This window comes from Salvelinus fontinalis, chromosome 27 (assembly GCF_029448725.1).
Source record: "Salvelinus fontinalis isolate EN_2023a chromosome 27, ASM2944872v1, whole genome shotgun sequence".
Taxonomy (NCBI): domain Eukaryota; kingdom Metazoa; phylum Chordata; class Actinopteri; order Salmoniformes; family Salmonidae; genus Salvelinus; species Salvelinus fontinalis.
In genome coordinates, this window is record NC_074691.1 from 15,313,662 (window position 1) to 15,332,233 (window position 18,572).

General features: G+C 40.7%; 1 pseudogene; it reads left to right on the plus strand.

Moving 5' to 3' along the window:
* The first annotated feature begins 4,467 nt into the window (after nucleotides 1-4,467).
* LOC129825643 (peroxisomal biogenesis factor 3-like) lies at nucleotides 4,468-16,107 on the plus strand (annotated as a pseudogene).
* Nucleotides 16,108-18,572: the final 2,465 nt, after the last annotated feature.

Here is an 18,572-nt window from a genome sequence, read left to right on the forward strand (position 1 = left end):
GCTGCAATAGGAGGAAACAAAATATTGATTATAATAGGATATAGGTATGTATGTACAATTGAAGTTGGATGTTTACATACACTCAATTAGTATTTGGTAGTGTTGCCTTTAAATTGTTTAACTTGGGTCAGATGTTTTGGGTAGCCTTCCACACAAGCTTCCCACAATATGTTGGGTGAAATTTGGCTCATTCCTCCTGACAGAGCTGGTATAACTGAGTCAGGTTTGTAGGCCTTCTTGCTTGCACACGTTTTTTCAGTTCTGCCCACAAATTTTCTATAGGATAGAGGGGTCCGGGCTTTGTGATGTCCCCTCCAATACCTTGACTTTGTTGTCCTTAAGCTATTTTGCCACCACTTTGGAAGTATGCTTGGGGTCATTGTCCAGTTGGAAGACCCATTTGCGACTAAGCGTTAACTTACTGACTGATGTCTTGAGATATTGCTTCAATATATCCACATAACTTTCCTTCCCCATGGTACCATCTATTTTGTGAAGTGCACCAGTCCCTCTGGCAGCAAAACACCCCCACAACATGATACTGCCACCTCCGTGCTTCACAGTTGGGATGGTGTTCTTCGACTTGCAAGCCTCCCCCTTTTTCCTCCAAACATAACGATGACCAAACAGTTCTATTTTTGTTTTATCAGACCAGAGGACATTTCTCCAAAAAGTACGATCTTTGTTCTCATGTGCAGTTGCAAACCGTAGTCTGGCTTTTTTTATGGCAGTTTTGGAGCAGTGGCTTCTTCCTTGCCAAGCGGCCTTTCAGGTTATGTCGATATAGGACTTGTTTTACTATGGATATAGATACTTTTGTACCTGTTACCTCCAGCATCTTCACAAGGTCCTTTGCTGTTTTTCTGGGATTGAGTTGCACTTTTAGCCCCAAAGTACATTAATCTCTAGGAGACAGAATGTGTCTCCTTCCTGAGCGGTAATGTGTGGTCCCATGGTGTTTATACTTGTGTACTATTGTTTGTACAGATGAACATGATACCTTCAGGTGTTTGGAAATTGCTCCCAAGGATGAACCACACTTGTGGAGGTCTCAACAAAAAAAAAAATCTGAGGTCTTGGCTGATTTCTTTTGATTTTTCCCATGATGTCAAGCAAAGAGGCAGAGTTTGAAGGTAGGCCTTGAAATACATCCACAGGTACACCTCCAATTGACTCAAATTATGTCAATTACCCTATCAGAAGCTTCTAAAGCCATGACAATTTTCCAAGCTATTTAAAGGCACAGTCAACTTAGTGTATGTAAACTTCTGACCCATGGGAATTGTGAAATAATCTGTCTGTAAACAATTGTTGGGAAAATGACTTGTGTCATGCACCAAGTAGATGGTCTAAACAACTTGCCAAAACTATAGTTTGTTAACAAGAAATTTGTGGAGTGGTTGAAAAATGAGTTTTAATGACGCCAACCTATGTGTATGTAAGCTTCTGACTTCAACTGTATAAACTCACCACGGGCAAATCTAGAGCACAGTGTACACTCATGAAAAATTAATGAGTCATGCACAGACCCAGGCCACTTTGCTTTGACGTTGCTGATGTGGGCTGCATCACATATGATCTTCACAGTGCAGAACAGTAATTAGCTGCAGTAGCTGTATTGTGAAGTATCTTTTATTTGGAATGCTAAAGGCTACTATTTAGGCCTACCTGCACATTAATGCTGTGGAAAGACTTCCTATTCACATAATCTCCTTCATTTACTGAAGGCGCTGTGATAGGAATACGAGTGCCATCTATGCAGCCAATCACACCGGGAAACCCTAAATATATCAAATTAACTGATTTAGTGCTTCATACTAAATACATTAATTATTGCTTAGACTGATACCTGTAATTCTGTGGCATTCTTGTGAGTCTGTGACTTGGGAATGCCACAAAAGTGTACAGTAAACGTTTCAGTGCAAGTCACATTTCTGACGGTCCAACAGACGGTTGCCTTGGAAATATGCTCATCGTCACCAATGTTATAGAAAACTCCCGTTGGCAAAAAAACGAAGTGCATCAAATTAATTTATTCCAAACAGAGTATGTCCATGATGTGTCATATGAACGATATGAGGGCTGAGAATATTGTTCAGATGAATGATCGATTGAACATTTCTGTTTTTCTGCACAAACATAATCAGGGAATGATAAAACATCCAAGTGGGGTCTGATCACCCTCTCCCAACTGAGATTTCTGTGGAGTATTTGTGCTTCAATTTCAACTGGCTCTTCAAGAAAAGGACACGCCATGTCTGACACCTTCTTAAATCTGCAGGCTTCAGCTAAAGAGGAGAAACTCAGGGCTAGTTGAAAACCTGCCAGCGAGCAGGTTAGCTTCACAGAGTATGTTGCCATAGTAACTGACTCAGAGTTAAACTGAACTGGCTTTGTGAAACCGAAAACCCAGAGTTTCCTTCAACTCTGAGTCAACTAACTCTGAGTTTTCACAAAACCCGCTTTCTGAAAGAGGGCCCTGACCCTCTGAACATACCTACAATTAACCCTGTTGACTCATCAGTAGGAAAAATGTGTTTTTGTTTTAGTCCATTCAAGAACAATAGAGCTATACGAGCCTTGTTTCAACAGGAAACTTACTGGAATGGTTTTATTGATAATATCTGTTGGAAAAATGTTTGGATGTTGCCACATACCTACTTAACACAATTAAGGAAGTTTCTTTTTAAATTATTCATAAATATTATACTGCCAACCACTATATGAAGAAGTTTTAAAAAACAAATTCAAAATTGTAGCTTTTGTAATGACCACCCAGAAACAGTGTTGCACCTTTTTTTGGCATTGTATTCATGTAAGGAATTTGTGGCAAGACATCAGTAGATTTATAATTGAACACATTTATGAAGATTTTACACTATTATGGAGAGATGTGCTGCTTGGATTCTTTACTTATGATAGAAATAAGTTGAAATAATTTGATGAAATTAATTTCATTATTCTTTTGGTCAAATTTCATATTCACAAATGTAAATGTACAAACAAAACAAAAAAAAAATTGAACTATTTTAAGACAATTAAATACTCTACCAACAAAAAAGCTGTTAGAATTATAATGTGTGTATGTCCCATAAGGACCTTGTGTAATGTGATATTGTACCCCCTAGCCCAATTGTCGTTTGTGTATATATACACTTGTGTTCCCCCATGTACTTGTGTTGATTTGTTGTTAATAATAATAATACAATTACAACATTGTTTATTATTTTTTAAAGAGTAGTGAGGAGACGAATGTATTCGGTTCAGTCAGTCGGCAACAACAAATAAAGTGATGTTCATTTTGATGGGCGAGGGAGAAAACTTGTAATTGGTCACCACTTACTTGTGCATATCTACCTCAATTACCCCGTACCCCTGCACTTTGCCTCGGTACTGGTACCACGTGTATATTGCCAAATGATCGTTACTCATTTTGTATTTATTCCTCGTGTTATTATTTCTCTTTGCATTGTTGGCAGGGACCAGCTTAAGAAATCATAGGCACCCAGCCTTTTAAAAACGCATTTCATTCAATTCTACGTAATTTGTATGACAGAATACATTAGCTGATACGTTTTTAATGGCACACAAATGACCGAAATGAGTGGCTACTAACAAATGTAGATCTGGTCTTGAATTCAAACAAACAAGCCGTGCCAATGAAGCGACACACATATTGTACAATATAAACACGAAATATATAAACAGTATATTATAGGCTACAAAGTAGGCTACTAAATACAATTTCCATTGGCACACTGACTCACCAAACGATGAAGCCAAAGGCTACTTAAGGTGATGGCCGATGCACTAGTCGTGGCTTGGTAAATAAACAGTGCTACTGTTAGCAACAAATTGGGAGTTGTTGAGGAATGTTTTTATATACTGGTTCAACAGACAGATTAGTTTTACCGATAACTGCCAAAATAAAGAAAACACTTGAGTAAACAAGTGATACAAAGTATATGTTATGGTGTATGGTGCATTTTGATGCAATGGTTTAAATCCACTTGTAGAATCTATGCCAAGGTGCATTGAATCTGTTCTGGCTGCTCGTGGTGGCGCAGCACCCTAAAACACTTTATGTTGGTGTTTCCTTAATTTTGACAGATAGGCTACCTGTATGTGCGTGTGATAACGTAATCCACATTTATTTTTTATAACCTGTTGATCCTCTATGGCTAAATTATGCTCTCTGGTGTATTTTGAACATTTAGAGCGGGCTCCTGTGGGTGGATCATTTTTATTATTTATTTTATACTATTTTTTGCCTCTCGGGCACCGCCCTGACACACAATTGACCAGTCATTTTTATGTATTTATTATTCAGTTTCAAGTTTATTATTCAGTTTATTATTCAAGTCCCAACTGTGGCAGACAAGTTTCAAATTGTAGTTGACGTTTCTAGCCACAAACACAAATTACACTAGCTAAAAAATATATATGTAAGTACAGTAGCTAGCTGAGAAGGGCTCATCAAGACAACTGACTGATCCGTTCGTCTCCACTAGACTCGCTGAGCGAAACACGTCACCAATTTGGGCACCAGGCGTGTCCACATAGAGACCATACAGTATGCCTCTCCCAGTCACACCTATCCACCAATTTCGTGTCATGTACGCTGTGGAAAATAACACACTTGGGTGCTTTATTTCTTGTATTTTATAAATCTGCAATCGTCTCAATGTTTTCGTCTAATTGGAATTTCCTGAAACGCCACAAAATGAAATTGATTTTCGAAGGGACTTTTGTCGGATTTAAAACTAGTTTTAATTAACTGTTAGCCATCTGCTAGCCAGGAATGTTTACCTGTGGGTCTTGGTTTGATGTGATGTATTTTATGTCAATTATGACTATTATGCATTTATGAAGCTAAGTTATATCTAAATAGTTATAAAATAAATTGCATGAAATATAATCCGAATAAATCTAACTAGCTGATGACCGTAACGTTAGCAAATGTTGGTGCAGTCATTCTAGCTAGCTACATCCTGCCTACCTGTTCCAGGTGTGTACTTCCTTGGTAAATATACAGGAGCGTGAGGCAACAGAGTATATCGCTCAAACCCGACGTCAGTTCCTCTTCGAGAGTAACCAGAGAACGTGCAACATGACAGGTAGGCTACAGATAGTCATCTCACCTTTAGTCTATTAACAGTAACAGTCCCTGAAATCTCCTGCAACACTCGTTATGTCAAATGATTGCGATACTGCTGTGTTGATGATTCATATTCATATTTGTGCAGTTTGAAACCCTGTTGGTGTTTTTATTTACAGTGTTGTCAATGCTCCCTACCTTAAGAGAAGCCATTTTACATCATCTCAACTCAGAGCCTCACAGCACTGCTGAAGTACAAGTACGTGGTCATGACTTGATAGCTCAGCAAAATTATTAGTTTATTAATGACATCACCTGTTTCTCTTCTAGACCAGCAAATAAACTTGAAATATGGGAGGACCTGAAGATTATCAGTGTTATTATTCTTCAACATTAATTCATTTGAATCAATAACTAAAGTGATTTAATCACTTGATGTACTGCTATCTGTCATATGGCAATCACTCCTCTTTTCCCATTCCCCCAGGTTTCACCCGAAGTGTCGTGGCTGTGTACAGTACCTGTATGTTGATTGTTTTATACCGTGTTCAGCTCAATATCATTGGTGGATACTTATACATGGACAATTCTGTCAGCAAGAATTGAATGGTAAGCCATTAAGCTTTAATGTCTTGTACCCTATGGGGCAGCTTCAATTCCTAGTTACATATTAAGCCTAGTCCTGGACTAGAAAGCAAACTCAATGGAGAATCTCTATTGAAAATGCTTTTATTTCAGGGATTAGTTTAAGCTGTGTCCAGAAAACCGCCCCTAAATGTGCAATGTGGGGTGGTGTATGCATGCCATATCTGTGGTCTGTGCTCCACCAGATACCTTTGGCCCCTCCGGATGTGCAACAACAGTACCTCTCCAGCATCCAGCACCTCCTTGGGGATGGTAAGAGATATTCACGACTTTCTGAAATAGCTAGGCTTGTAGTATAACAAGTCTTCTCATATATGCTATGTTTATAATTATGAAATTGGTTCCATTATAATAAATAATGAATTATAATATATAATGAAAATTATAATAAAATATCACGATTTAATATATTCAGTGTCACTTTGATTTGTGTTTCCTAATATAAATGTAGGTAACTATTTTATGGACCACTTTGCTTCAGGGTCATACTGTAATCTCTTTAGAAGTTCCTTTGCTCAGCAGCAGAGGGCAGCACAGAACAGTAAGGACTAACACTATACTGGACTCCCATTGAGTCAATACTGCCCCTGTCAATTAACATGTATGATGGATCAAGTAGGCTACATCTCTATCAAATGCTTTTGGGACAAACACATTTGATTAACTTTCTTGGTCTTATTTATTTCTTTATTTTACAAATGTATCTCCCTTCATGATTTATAAAGTTAAAGCTCAAAAATTTCCTATAACATACAATATTTTGTGTACTTTACTTGTTTTTGAAACATCACCATTTATTACGATTTCTAGAAAATACTGATGGCAAACAAAACCTTGTTAACCTTTGTTTCCCAAAATTGTAAAGTGTGATGTAAACTATTTGTTGTATTTTGAATATGTTAAGTTGCTGCGATATACTAAAAACAATTAAAAGGGATCATAAAAGTAGTAAGTAAAGAAATAAAGTCTATGTTCACATCAAGTGAAACATGTACTGCACTGACACAAATGACTGATGACTGGCTGAAAGACATTGGTAATAATAAGACTGTGGGAGCTTTATTGTAGATTTCAGTGCAGCCTTTGATATTATTGACTGTCATTTGTTATTGGAAAAACACATGTGTTATGGCTTTACAACATCTGCCATATCTTGGATAGAGAGCTATCTATCTATTAGAACACAGAGGGTTTTCTTTAATGGGAGCTTCTCTGATGTAAAACATGTCAAGCGTGGTATTCCAAAAGGGAGCTATCTTGGCCCTTTACTGTTTCCTCATTAATGATCTACCACTGGCCTTAAACAAAGCCTGTGTGTCTATGTATGCAGATGTTTCAATCAATCAATCAATCAATCAATTTTATTTTATATAGCCCTTCGTACATCAGATAATATCTCGAAGTGCTGTACAGAAACCCAGCCTAAAACCCCAAACAGCTAGAATGCAGGTGTAGAAGCACGGTGGCTAGGAAAAACTCCCTAGAAAGGCCAAAACCTAGGAAGAAACCTAGAGAGGAACCAGGCTATGAGGGGTGGCCAGTCCTCTTCTGGCTGTGCCGGGTGGAGATTATAACAGAACTATGCCAAGATGTTCAAAAATGTTCATAAGTGACAAGCATGGTCAAATAATAATCATGAATAATTTTCAGTTGGCTTTTCATAGCTGATCATTAAGAGTTGAAAAACAACAGGTCTGGGACAGGTGGCGGTTCCATAACCGCAGGCAGAACGGCTGAAACTGGAATAGCAGCAAGGCCAGGCGGACTGGGGACAGCAAGGAGTCACCGCGGGCGGCAGTCCCGACGCATGGTCCTAGGGCCCAGGTCCTCCGAGAGAAAGAAAGAGAGAAGGAGAAAATTAGAGAGAGCCAAGATTTTCAAAATGTTCATAAATGACAAGCATGGTCAAATAATAATCAGGAATAAATCTCAGTTGGCTTTCATAGCCGATCATTAAGAGTTGAAAACAGCAGGTCTGGGACAGGTAGGGGTTCCATAACCGCAGGCAGAAGAGTTGAAACTGGAATAGCAGCAAGGCCAGGCGGACTGGGGGCAGCAAGGAGTCACCACGGCCGGTAGTCCCGACGTATGGTCCTAGGGCTCAGGTCCTCCGAGAGAAAGAGAGAAGGAGAAAATTAGAGAGAGCCAAGATTTTCAAAATGTTCATAAATGACAAGCATGGTCAAATAATAATCAGGAATAAATCTCAGTTGGCTTTTCATAGCCGATCATTAAGAGTTGAAAACAGCAGGTCTGGGACAGGTAGGGGTTTCGTAACCGCAGGCAGAAACAGTTGAAACTGGAATAGCAGCAAGGCCGGGCGGACTGGGGACAGCAAGGTGTCAGCATGCCCGGTAGTCCTGACGTATGGTCCTAGGGCTCAGGTTCTCAGAGAGAAAGAGAGAACGAGAGAATTAGAGAGAGCATACTTAAATTCACACAGGACACTGGATAAGACAGGAGAAGTACTCCAGGTATAACCAACTGACCCTAGCCCCCCGACACATAAACTACTGCAGCATAAATAATGGAGGCTGAGACAGGAGCGGTCAGGAGACACTGTGGCCCCATCCGAAGAAACCCCCGGACAGGGCCAAACAGGAAGGATATAACCCCACCCACTCTGCCAAAGCACAGCCCCCACACCACTAGAGGGATATCCTCAACCACCAACTTACAATCCTGAGACAAGGCCGAGTATAGCCCACAAAGGTCTCCACCACAGCACAACCAAGGGGGGGCGCCAACCCAGACAGGAAGTTCACGTCAGTAACTCAACCCACTCAAGTGACGCACCCCTCCTAGGGACGGCATGAAAGAGCACCAGCAAGCCAGTGACTCAGCCCCAGTAACAGGGTTAGAGGCAGAGAATCCCAGTGGAGAGAGGGGAACCGGCCCTGGAGAGACAGCAAGGGCGGTTCGTTGCTCCAGAGCCTTTCCGTTCACCTTCACACTCCTGGGCCAGACTACACTCAATCATATGACCTACTGAAGAGATAAGTCTTCAGTAAAGACTTAAAGGTTGAGACCGAGTCTGCGTCTCTCACATGGGTAGGCAGACTGTTCCATAAAAATGGAGATCTATAGGAGAAAGCCCTGCCTCCAGCTGTTTGCTTAGAAATTTTAGGGACAATTAGGAGGCCTGCGTCTTGTGACCGTAGCGTACGTGTAGGTATGTACGGCAGGACCAACTCGGAAAGATAGGTAGGAGCAAGCCCATGTAACGCTTTATAGGTTAACAGTAAAACCTTGAAATCAGCCCTTGCCTTAACGGGAAGCCAGTGTAGGGAAGCTAGCACTGGAGTAATATGATCAAATTTCTTGGTTCTAGTCAGGATTCTAGCAGCCGTATTTAGCACTAACTGAAGTTTATTTAGTGCTTTATCCGGGTAGCCGGAAAGTAGAGCATTGCAGTAGTCTAACCTAGAAGTAACAAATGCATGGATTAATTTTTCAGCATCATTTTTGGACAGAAAATTTCTGATTTTTGCAATGTTACGTAGATGGAAAAAAGCTGTCCTTGAAACAGTCTTGATATGTTCGTCAAAAGAGAGATCAGGGTCAAGAGTAACGCCGAGGTCCTTCACAGTTTTATTTGAGACGACTTTACAACCATCAAGATGAATTGTCAGATTTAACAGAAGATCTCTTTGTTTCTTGGGACCTAGAACAAGCATCTCTGTTTTGTCCGAGTTTAAAAGTAGAAAGTTTTCAGCCATCCACTTCCTTATGTCTGAAACACAGGCTTCTAGCGAGGGCAATTTTGGGGCTTCACCATGTTTCATTGAAATGTACAGCTGTGTGTCATCCGCATAGCAGTGAAAGTTAACATTATGTTTTCGAATAACATCCCCAAGAGGTAAAATATATAGTGAAAACAATAGTGGTCCTAAAACGGAACCTTGAGGAACACCGAAATGTACAGTTGATTTGTCAGAGGACAGACCATTCACAGAGACAAACTGATATCTTTCCGACAGGTAAGATCTAAACCAGGCCAGAACTTGTCCGTGTAGACCAATTTGGGTTTCCAGTCTCTCCAAAAGAATGTGGTGATCGATGGTGTCAAAGGCAGCACTAAGGTCTAGTAGCACGAGGACAGATGCAGAGCCTCGGTCTGACGCCATTAAAAGGTCATTTACCACCTTCACAAGTGCAGTCTCAGTGCTATGATGGGGTCTAAAACCAGACTGAAGCATTTCGTATACATTGTTTGTCTTCAGAAAGGCAGTGAGTTGCTGCGCAACAGCTTTTTCTAAAAATTTTGAGAGGAATGGAAGATTCGATATAGGCCGATAGTTTTTTATATTTTCCGGGTCAAGGTTTGGCTTTTTCAAGAGAGGCTTTATCACTGCCACTTTTAGTGAGTTTGGTACACATCCGGTGGATAGAGAGCTGTTTATTATGTTCAACATAGGAGGGCCAAGCACAGGAAGCAGCTCCTTCAGCAGTTTAGTAGGAATAGGATCCAGTATGCAGCTTGAAGGTTTAGAGGCCATGATTATTTTCATCATTGTGTCAAGAGATATAGTACTAAAACACTTAAGTGTCTCTCCCGATCCCAGGCCCTCGCAGAGCTGTGCAGATCCAGGACAGCTAAGCCCTGGAGGAATACGCAGATTCAAAGAGGAGTCCGTAATTTGCTTTCTAATGGTCATGATCTTTTCCTCAAAGAAGTTCATGAATTTATTACTGCTGAAGTGAAAGCCATCCTCTCTTGGGGAATGCTGCTTTTTAGTTAGCTTTGCAACAGTATCAAAAAGAAATTTTGGATTGTTCTTATTTTCCTCGATTAAGTTGGAAAAGTAGGATGATCGAGCAGCAGTGAGGGCTCTTCGGTACTGCACGGTACTGTCTTTCCAAGCTAGTCGGAAGACTTCCAGTTTTGTGTGGCGCCATTTCCGTTCCAATTTCCTGGAAGCTTGCTTCAAAGCTCGGGTATTTTCTGTATACCAGGGAGCTAGTTTCTTATGACAAATGTTTTTCGTTTTTAGGGGTGCAACTGCATCTAGGGTATTGCGCAAGGTTAAATTGAGTTCCTCAGTTAAGTGGTTAACTGATTTTTGTCCTCTGACGTCCTTGGGTAGGCAGAAGGAGTCTGGAAGGGCATCAAGGAATTTTTGTGTTGTCTGAGAATTTATAGCACGACTTTTGATGCTCCTTGGTTGGGGTCTGAGCAGATTATTTGTTGCGATTGCAAACGTAATAAAATGGTGGTCCGATAGTCCAGGATTATGTGGAAAAACATTAAGATCTACAACATTTATTCCATGGGACAAAACTAGGTCCAGAGTATGACTGTGGCAGTGAGTAGGTCCAGAGACATGTTGGACAAAACCCACTGAGTCGATGATGGCTCCGAAAGACTTTTGGAGTGGGTCTGTGGACTTCTCCATGTGAATATTAAAATCACCAAAAATTAGAATATGATCTGCTATGACTACAAGGTCTGATAGGAATTCAGGAAACTCAGAGAGGAACGCTGTATATGGCCCAGGAGGCCTGTAAACAGTAGCTATAAAAAGTGATTGAGTAGGCTGCATAGATTTCATGACTAGAAGCTCAAAAGATGAAAACGCCATTTTTTTTTTTGTAAATTGAAATTTGCTATCGTAGATGTTAGCAACACCTCCGCCTTTGCGGGATGCACGGGGGATATGGTCACTAGTGTAACCAGGAGGTGAGGCCTCATTTAACACAGTAAATTCATCAGGCTTAAGCCATGTTTCAGTCAGGCCAATCACATCAAGATTATGATCAGTGATTAGTTCATTGACTATGACTGCCTTTGAAGTGAGGGATCTAACATTAAGTAACCCTATTTTGAGATGTGCCTTCAGAACGCTATAGAGAGCCTTCAGAACGTATTCACACCCCTTTACTTTTTCCAATTTTTTTTGTGTTACAAAGTGGGATTAAAATGGATTTAATTGTAATTTTTGGTCAACGATCTACACAAAATATTCTAGTGTCAAAGTGGAAGAAAATTTTTAACATGAAACATTTATGAAAAATAAAACACAAATATATCTTGATTAGATAAGTATTCACCCCCCTGAAAGAATTCATGTTAGAAACACCTTTGGCAGTGATTACAGCTGTGATTCTTTCTGGGTAAGTCTAAGAGCTTTGCATACCTGGATTGTACAATATTTGCCCATTTATTCTTTTTTTTTCATCTTAAAGCTCTGTCAAGTTGGTTGTTGATCATTGCTGGAATGCATTTAAGTCTTGCCATAGATTTTCAAACCGATTTAAGTCAACTTTAACTAGGCCACCCAGGAACATTCAATGTCGTCTTGGTAAGAAACTCTAGTGTACTTTTGGCCTTCTGTTTTAGGTTATTGTCCTGCTGAAAGGTGAATTTGTCTCCTCAATGTCTGTTGGAAAGAAGACTGAACCAGGTTTTCCTCTATGATTTTGCCTGTGCTTAGCTGTATTCCATTTCTTTTAATACCCCCCCCCAAAAAACTCCCTAGTCTTTGCCGATGACAAGCATACCCATAACATGATGCAGCCACGTCCATGTTTGAAATATGAACAGTGGTACTCAGTGATGTGTTGTGTTGGATTTGCCACAAATATAACGCTTTGTATTCAGGACAAAAGGTAAATTTCTTTGCCACATTTTTTGCAGCATTACTTAAGTGCGTTGTTGCAAACAGGATGCATGTTTTGGAATATTTTTATTCGGTGTAGGCTTCCTTCTTTTCACTCAGTCAATTAGGTTAGTACTGTGGAGTAAATACAATGTTGTTGATCCATCCTCAGTTTTATCCTTTCACTATTTTAAAATCACCATTGGCCTCATGGTGAAATCCCTGGGCAGTTTCCTTCCTCTCCGGCAACTGAGTTAGGAAGGACACCTGTATCTTTTTAGTGACTGGATTTATTGATACACCTCTAAAGCCTAATGAATAACTTCATCATGCTTAAAGGGATATTCAACATCTGCTTTTTTATTTTACATATCTACCAATCGGTTCCCTTCTTTGCGCGGCATTGAAAAACCTCCCTGGTCTTTGTGGTTGAATCTGTGCTTGAAATTCACTACTTGATTGAAGGACCTTACAGATAATTGTATGTGTGCGGTACCGAGATGGAGTAGTCATTCAAAAATCATGTCAATCACTATTATTGAACACAGAATGTCACGATCGTCTATGGGTGAGAGAGAGAACCAAGGCGCAGCGTGTGCAAAATACATTGTCTTTATTTCGAGAAGGGAAAAACACGCAACGAACACTATAACAAAACGAAACAAAACAACAAACGATCGTGAAGCTATAAACGTAAGTGCACACACAAGCTACAAACATACAACATAGACAATTACCCACAAAACCCAAATGCCTATGGCTGCCTTAAATATGACTCTCAATCAGAGACAATAAACCACAGCTGCCTCTAATTGAGAACCAATCTAGGCAGCCATAGACATACAAACACCTAGACAAGACACTGACCCATTAAACGTACAAACCCCTAGACAAACCAAAACACATACATTCTCCATGTCACACCCTGACCTAACTAAAATAATAATGAAAACAAAGATAACTAAGGCCAGGGTGTGACAGTCCCCCCCCCCCCCCCCCCCCCCCCCCAAAGGTGCGGACTCCGACCGCACAACCTGACATTGAAGGGGAGGGTCCGGGGTGGGCCTTAATATGGCGGCGGCTCGGGTGTGGGACGTGGCCCCCACTCCACCATTGTCAATACCCGCTTTGGTGGCGCCTCTGGAGCGGCGACCCTTGTAGAAAGTCCCGGACTGAAGACCATCCCAGAGGGCGCTACCGGACAGATGGGTAGCTCCGGACTGAGGGGTAGCTCCGGACTGAGGGACGGCAGCTCCGAACTGAGGGACGGCAGCTCCGGACTGAGGGACTGCAGCTCCGGACTGGCTGACGGATCTGGCTGCTCATGGCTGGCTGATGGATCTGGCTGCTCATGGCTGGCTGACGGATCTGGCTGCTCATGGCTGGCTGACGGATTTGGCTGCTCATGGCTGGCTGACGGATCTGGCTGCTCATGGCTGGCTGACGGATCTGGCAGATCCTGGCTGACTGGCGGCTCTGGCAGATCCTGGCTGACTGGCGGCTCTGGCAGATCCTGGCTGACTGGCGGCTCTGGCAGATCCTGGCTGACTGGTGGCTCTGGCAGATCCTGGCTGACTGGCGGCTCTGGCAGATCCTGGCTGATTGTAAACTGTCATAGTCAAGGTGTATTGATTATATTGTTGTAAAGATGTGGAGAAGTATGTCTGTGATAGAGGTGCTCTGCATTTTTAACATAACATTCGACCAAACAAGTCCTGCAGCCTCTGCTCGCCTCTGCTTTTGTCACATCTTGACTATTGCCTGGTTATATGGCTAGGAGCTGCAAAAAGGACCTAAGAAAACCCAGAACAGCATGTCTTTCCCTTCACTGTACACAGAGGGCTAAGGTCAACAGCATGTCTTTCCCTTCACTGTACACAGAGGGCTAAGGTCAACAACATGTCTTTCCCTTCACTGTACACAGAGGGCTAAGGTCAACAGCATGTCTTTCCCTTCACTGTACACAGAGGGCTAAGGTCAACAACATGTCTTTCCCTTCACTGTACACAGAGGGCTAAGGTCAACAACATGTCTTTCCCTTCACTGTACACAGAGGGCTAAGGTCAACAACATGTCAGTCCCACTTGACCCAAAGTAGAGGAGAGATTGACTGCATTATTTCTTGTAAGTAACATCAATGTGTTGAAAATTCCAAATTGTTTGTATAATCAACTTACATACAGCTCTAAAACCAACACTTACCCCACCAGACTTGCCACCAGGGGACTCTTCACAGTCCCCAAATCCAGAACGTACTCAAATCAACGCACCGTGTTGTATCAATCGATGGTTGAATGGAACTCAATTCCAACTCGGATCACTCAGGCAAGTAGCAAAGTTATCTTAAAAAAACAAGTGAGGCAAAACCTCCCGGCACGACGCCACTGACCTTGTATGACCTAAAAACCTGTATGTACAGGTAACTGCCAAAATAATGTAAACACTTGAGTGAATGAGGGATACAAAGTATATTGAAAGCAGGTGCTTCTACACAGGTGTGGTTCCTGAGTTGATTAAGAAATTAACATCCGATCATGCTTAGGGTCATGTATGAAAATGCTGGACAGGCCATTATTTTGGCTACCATGGCTATTCCCCCATAGGATGACAATGCCAGTGGTCACTGAATGGTTTGATGAGCATGAAAACTATATGCCATGGCCATCTCAGTGACCAGATCTCAACTCAATTGAACACTTATGGGAGATTCTGGAGCGGTGCCAAGACAGCATTTTCCACCACCATCAACAAAACACCAAATGATAACATTTCTCATGGTAAAATGATGTGGCCTCCCTGCGTCAGAGTTCCAGACACTTGTAGAATCTATGCCAAGGGGCATTGAATCTGTTCATGTTCATGGTGGCCCAATGCCCTATTAAGACACTATGTTGGTGTTTCCTTTATTTTGTCAGTTACCTGTATATGCTGTATATGAATATGGTGTATGCAGTACAGGACTTTTTTAGTTGTATTGTTCTTATTTTAAATTTTGTGACTGTTCTTGTCTATTAGTATTATGCATTTTGTCACGTATCATGTTTTGTGTGGACCCCAGGAAGAGTAGCTGCTGCAACAGCTAATGGGGGTACAAAATACCAAATATGAACAAAGACTTTTATTTCTGTTGCAATGAAAGAAGGCATGTTCGTCACACACCCACTCATCAGTGCGTCTAGTGATTTGGAAGAGTAGACTGCTACTAGACTGTGGTTTTACATTGTGCTATTTATGTCCTCAACACAGCCGGCGGTTTATGAAACATAGACATGAAAGAAAATTCATTCCTAAAGAACAAAAGAGTGTAAGATTGTGACTGATCTGGTGGTGCCATTATGGCACTTTTCTAATGGCCCTAGTCAAAGTTCCCAGAGTTTCATAACAAAGCTTTCCAGTCAGAGACCTGGAGCAAGGCTAAATAAAGGACAGTGTGTACTCTACGGTTAATATGGGTTAAGTGATGCTAAAAGTGATAGCAATCCTTTGCCAATTGTGTGGCATGGGGAGAAACTGGTCTAGTCATACTGACGAAAGCAGTTTTGATGCCCAAATAGATGGGTAGTGTAAATGTCCATAATGGATGCTTTGTTACATTAAGCAATTAAATGTGCTGAGTAATTGTTAGGGTGTTTTCCACAAAGCACATTCACAAACAGCTCACCTCCAATCACATGACTTGTTGTGAGTGTGCCCTTTCTTGTGTGCTTGCCAGCTAACAGGAAATTCCCCTATCACATGACTGTGGTCAAGAAGCTGAAGGCATGAAGGCAGACATCCTGGAACATTATGGGAGATACTTTTGGTAAACATTTCAGAGATGTTGCATCAGACATTTTCCCTGCTCTTTCCTACTCTGAGAATGATTAAGCAGGTTTATATGTTAGAATGTAGCAGTACTAGTTTGCATAACTTATTGCAATAGCATGTTGTTACAGAGCATATTGTAGAAAGATTGAGGTCATTACATTTCTGTCCTCAGACTACTTTCAAACCTCAGGTTTTCCAAACTTTTTGTTTGGAACACAAAAAGTGTTTTAATTTTAAAATGTTATTAATAGATGGTTATTTAATCATATAATTGTCTATAGTTAAATGGCTATGGTTGCAGAAAATAAAAAAGGGACATTGTGACTGGCATGATATAACATAACATAACCTTAACCCTAACCTTAACCTAACCATAACCAATTAAGTTTAACATGGGTTCGCTGGTCAGTCATGTCCCTTTAGTTTTTTGCAGAAAAAAATGTATAATTTTGTTAAGAACTCAAACCTTGTATTCTTTCTCGATTAAACTGACATTAACACACAGTAAGGCTGGACAACAGTAGCTACTAACAGATAACACAAACTAATACATTCTGGTATTGTATTGTAGATATCAGTGCGGTCTGTTCCGTTTAAAATTAGGGAGGACAATTTTTTTAGGGAGGCCTTTTCTATTACAGCATATTGGATGACTGTTATTAATTTTCCATTCATCCAGCTCAATATAACATCAATAGGTTTAGGCTAGCTGCTACATGATACCCAAATTTGCCTTATACCGATCATGAGGTTGCTACAACTTAGCCAACAAATGACAGTTTACAACATAGGATAACAGATCAAGAGCCAAATTGGAGTAATCAAGGTGACAGACAGGGCCTTATTCAATATCGCATTGCACTCGCTTGCCTGCACCTAGCTGATCTGAAGTGTAATCATTCGTCCAAATATGAGAGTTTCTATTAGACAAATTCAGGTAGGTCCCTCTCCGTTTCATTCTGTTTGGTTCAGTTTAAGATACGTTTTGCAACAGAATCGGTGAAATGAATACAACCTTGATCATCCACACACACAGTTCACTTTCATAGCAGCCACATACAGCATCATCACTTTACTAGTTGTATAATTCATTCTCGCATCTACACACTCTCCTCCTATCACATTTTCCCTAAGCTTGTGGACTTCAGAGCACAACACAACTGTGTCCAGGCGCAAAAACCTCTTCAAGCCAAACCTTCACACCATAAACACTAACAGCTACACAGCCTACATCATTGTCACCACATTAACGATATAGTCAACAAACTAGAACTAACATGTTAGTAAACCCACAAACCAATCCATTTGTACAATCACGCAGTACAGTGTACAGCAAGCAGTTTAGCAGTTACACCGGCGGGCCCCGGGGATAATACATTAATTAAACGGAAAGCTTACCTTGACTTGGAAGAGTTTTAGTGTTGGATAGCCTTAGCCAGCTTGCTAACATAAATAGCATTTCTCTCTGTTTGAGTCAGGTTGTTGAGTAGGAAAAATTAGCTGCATTAGCTAAGTAAGTGAAAGGTAAACTAAGAAGAAGAAAAAATACACCGATATCTCTTTGTCTCTCTGCTGCTTCTCCTTCATTTTTTTGAAAATATATATATATTTTAAACTGTTCAACTATTGTCTTTCTGTCTCTGAGTCAACTACTCACCACATTTTATGCACTGCAGTGTACCTTCATTGCAAAACAGTGTGTTTTAATCAGTTATTTGGTGACGTGAAAATATTTAGTTTAGTTTTATATAAAAAATATTTTTTTTTATGAAATTCACTAAGTAGGATGTTCCTCCCTTTCCTCCTCTAAGGAGCCTCCACTGGTAGATATTGATGTGTATGCTGCAATGAAATTAGTGTAGTACATAAGTAAAAATGTGAATGTTTTATGACCCAATTCAGACCAATAATAAAATATATTGTTTATAACACTATCTCTAGCGTTTTGTCACTAGTGGGTTACTTTTGAATATCTGTTCTACTTAACTTAATCTTTCAATCTTAAATGTCTGCTTCTCCAGCAATGAAGGGTGAGTCATCACAACTGGCAATGAATCACCAGAACCTTCCCTGTCAAAAGACTTGGCTCACCTTTCTTCCTATCAAACCCATAACAATAACAACCCTTATCACAGTATCACAAGCCTCTACTGAGGCTGTGGTTTCAAGTGAAATAGGCTATTTATTATCTCTTTATCACATAGGCATACAGCATGTTGGGAGAGAAATGGTTCCCAACTTCAACTGTAGGCTACCATAGCTTTATAAATAATAATGAGAAGTATTTCAAACTAATCTAAAAGCAATGTAATCTAAACCATGTGCTAGACTTGTTTACCAGCCATGTGTCTTTGGCAGCCCTTATCAGAGGGTTGGCTGTAAGCGTGCTAACGGAGCAGCCTGTTCAAAGCAGAGAGTCCATT